Consider the following 3976-nt stretch of genomic DNA (forward strand, 5'->3'; position numbering starts at 1 on the left):
GGGTCATTCAGCCCAACTGATAACCACTCCAAGCAGTTCTTTCAAGGGTTCTGGTTCCCGTCCCCCAGACATGCCGTGTGTCCCAGTTGGAGCATGGGGTCTCTTCCCTCCCTTTGTCAACCCAACCCTCTAGCACAACAGCACTTGTTTCCCTGTAAGGAACAAGCCATGTCAGCATTCCCTGACCCCCAAGGTCTGGGCTTGGATGACTTCTGTTCTTCATTGCAGGATGTTGGTCAAATAAGTTTTTAAATATGATATATGTTTGCTCGCTTATAGTTTGTACTGGATGTGGGGGGACAGGCTGTAAGCAGGCATGATCTTTATAGCCTAAGGCTTAGTTTTAAGACTAAGCCTTTCCCACCTTTTTTTTTTTTTAATTTATTGATTTTTAGAGGGGGGGGAGAGAGAGGGGGGGGGAGCAGGAAGCATCAACTCCCATATGTGCCTTGACCAAGCAAGCCCAAGGTTTCGAACCGGTGACCTCAGTGTTCCAGGATGACGCTTTATCCAACTGCGCCACCACAGGTCAGGCCTTTCTCACCCTTTTTGATGTAGGGTGGTGCACTCTCATGAGGGATCCCATCATGCCTCAGATAAGTGACTCTGTATCAGAGACTTCCCTATTTGTATATTGGATTAAAGGTTTTGGTTTCTACACTATAAAGTGGGGCAGACCCGGAGCTTGCTCTCTCTCGGTTCCTGAGATTAGCATTAGAGGAGAGAGCAGAGAGGAGAGCAGAGAGAGGCCACGTGGAGGAAGCCAGGAGAAGCAGCCAAGATGGTGGAGTGCTAAAGGAGAAGCCAGTTTGTGTAGAGTTTGTGCAGAGAGAAGGAGATGGGGAACAGAGGTGAATAAGTCTGGTGAGCTAGAAACCTTTGATTCTAGGAAACTTGGATAAGTCAGTAGCTTTGTGAGCACTGAATGAGTGGGTTTTGGAGCCCAGTGTGTGTTTTTACTTGCCTACCTTAGTGCAAGCTAGGATTAAAGGTAATGGCCCACCAGTTCTTGGCTCTGTTGTTTCATTACCGACTGTCCGAATCAATCTGCATGAGCCAGGTGGCTGTGATGGTGGCCGTGGCTACTGGCCTTACATTGCTGCGGAATGCTATACTCCTGGGCTCTGGGCTCCTGACTCCTCCATTGTCTCTCTGATGCCTTTGGTTGAAAGACTTTGAGTCTGTGAGCTGTCATGGGAGTCCTGGGGCTCACTGGAACAAAAAGCTTCAGGTTGGGTCGGATCCAAAGGGCCCGCTGTTTGGGATTGTGGGACCTGAGACAGAGAAGCTAGGGGGGGTTCTGAGCAGGCACACTTGGATGAGAGGCTCCAAGTCCTGCCCTTTCAGTCTGGGAGCCAGGGAGTTATTTTCTGATCGTGTCCCTCACGCAGAGATAATGGGGGAAACCAGATGGTGGTGGGGAAAGAGAGCCGCTCTCAGCTGATGGGACCCGAGGTTGGCAGAGTTGGCTCCAGAGTCCGGGATCCTGAAGACCATGCATCTTCTAGAAAGCCTCTCGGGGTGGTGTGAGCCAGAGACCTCACTGAGGGTGGGAACTAGGGTGCATAGTGCAGGGGCACTCTCCACCAGGGTTATCTGAACCCACAGCAGGCCAGCTCCCTACAAAACCCACGGATCTTCCGTTGGGCGCTACCAACTGCTTCTACCCCTGCTTTCTTCAGACTTGTACTATAATGACTTCTTACCCCCTTAGAGTATACATTTACAAGATAATAACCACATTGCGGTTATTTCTGAATCTCTCTCCTTACAGTGCCTGGCAAGGTGCTGTATCCCCACAGCAGTGTCTGAACCAGTGCTGCATGAACAAGGGAAGGTGTGAAAGCCAGGTGGGGATGAAGGTAGCATATGCATGTGCATTGAGGTGGCCACTGCCAAAGGGCAGGAGGGAAAAGATGAGAGAGCAGGTGAGACCGGGACGAGAGGAGCCAGGACAAGAGTCAACTGAGACGCTGAGAATGACTATGGACAGTTGCTGAGTGCTGACCTCCATCAAGGGAAACAACTGAGTGGTCCTTGTGAGTGTGCATCCCAATTTCACGTGCACAATAATCATACAGGTCAGCACACCTGCCATTCATACTTAGACAGTGCTGCTGAGTCTCAAAGAAGACGGGGTGGCCCAGAGTCGCATAGCCGGGAGGCAGCACAGTGAGGACCCAGCCCAGGTTTGTTGGCCTGGACAGCCCATGCTTTTGTTTGTTCCTGTGGTGAGATCTGCACAGAAGATGTAAGACGTTGTGATTGGACCTTTGTCAACGCTACAAGGCGGTGCCCAGCATCAGTGGTGAACCATTACCCAACAATGGTCCATATCCCCCACTTCACCCTCCCCCCCACAACCACCTGTCTGTCCTCTGTAGTGTCTACCTTGGTTGGTTGGGTTTTAGATTCCATGGAGCCCCAGGGCTCCCTGAGAGCGATCACACTGTGCTGTCTTGAAGACCCGTCCTGCCCGGCGGCCTCCCCTGTAGTCCCAGCACGGCCTCATGAAGATGTTTAATTTTTAGTGAGGTGTTTGAAGTTATCGGTTGACTCAGTGTCTCCGGTTAGAATGGACCGGGCCACACTGATTTTCTGTGTTTGGTACAACCCTTGCTCCCAGAACAGAGCCTGACACACGTGGTAATTGACACTGATGGACTTATAGGACACGCTTCCTGTGACCCAGGACGCTTGGAACGCTCCTCCTGCACTTCCTCTCGGGTCCATCTGCCTCACCTCCCCCATGCTGCTGTCCCACCGGCCCCTCCTCAGCCTCATGCTGAGGCTGGACTGCGGGCAGGAGGCTCAGGGCCAGGTTTTGTCCCAGACGGTTCCTGGACTCCAGCAAGGGCTGATCAAGTGACTGCACCTCTGGCTTAGGATGGAAAGACGCCAGGAAAGATCGAAGCATCTACCCCGATGGGTTACACCAGGGCGTCTCAGAGCGATTTTGTGGCCAGAGGGAGGGGGGCAAGAGATCGAATGTCTCTGTGCCGGTGCGAGGCGGCGTGATGGATAAGCCGTGGAAAGCCCTCGTATGAAACACGCCAGGCCCGCTGCAACAGTATCCTCCTGGCAACCCAGAATTATGTTTCCCTGAAGGCGCAGGGAATCGGGCAATCGTGCTCTGGACGTGGATGTGGGTGGCCACCTGCCGGCTCCCCCTCGGTGCTCCCAAACTAGGTCCTCTTCTGATGGACGTATGCCTGGCACAGGAAGAAGTAGAGGGGAGGGGAGGGAGGCTCGAACCTTCTTCCCCGAGAGCCTGGGTGCCTCATGGGAACTGATGGTCCATGGGACTTTCCTGACTGCACACCCCACTTTCTTCCCCAAAGCCAGCCATTTTCCAGTTTGGTACACAGTGAGGACTTATTTCCTCTCTCTCTCTCTCTCTCTCTCAAGAAGTGGCCACAGTTGGCAGACACCATGATGCTCAGCACCCAGTTATCACTGGCACGACAGAATGGCTGAACCGGGGTGGGGGAGAGCCACAGGGTCCTGAAGGGAATGTGCTTCTTGGGGCTGTAAACATCTGGGAACACCCACCCACTCACACACACACACACACACACGCACTTGGGACCAAATACAGGAGAATGGTGTCAGTGGACCACAGGACATTTAGACAGCCACAGATGGGGGCTAAGGGGTGGGTAAAACCTGCACTTAAACCAGGCAGAAACTGCATGGTCCTTCCTGCTCTCCGGCTCTCCCTGGCTTGTGCCAGCCTCTGCGTTTTTGTCTCTTTTTCTCATCCTGTGGCCCCCTTGTCTTTAAAAGGCTAAATGCTCTGTACTAAATTTGGTCACACAGCGCTCCAAGATTCCCTGGAATGTCCTCAAGTTTCAAACCACTCTGACAGTGAGGCAGGCCCGCCTCCACCGGGGGATTGGCCTCTGCTTTCAGGGCTGGGCGGTTGCTGGGTCTGATTGGCCGCTGGGTAGACCCGGCAGGTCTACTAACCCAGAGC

Source organism: Saccopteryx leptura, chromosome 1, assembly GCF_036850995.1.
Source record: "Saccopteryx leptura isolate mSacLep1 chromosome 1, mSacLep1_pri_phased_curated, whole genome shotgun sequence".
Lineage (NCBI taxonomy): Eukaryota > Metazoa > Chordata > Mammalia > Chiroptera > Emballonuridae > Saccopteryx > Saccopteryx leptura.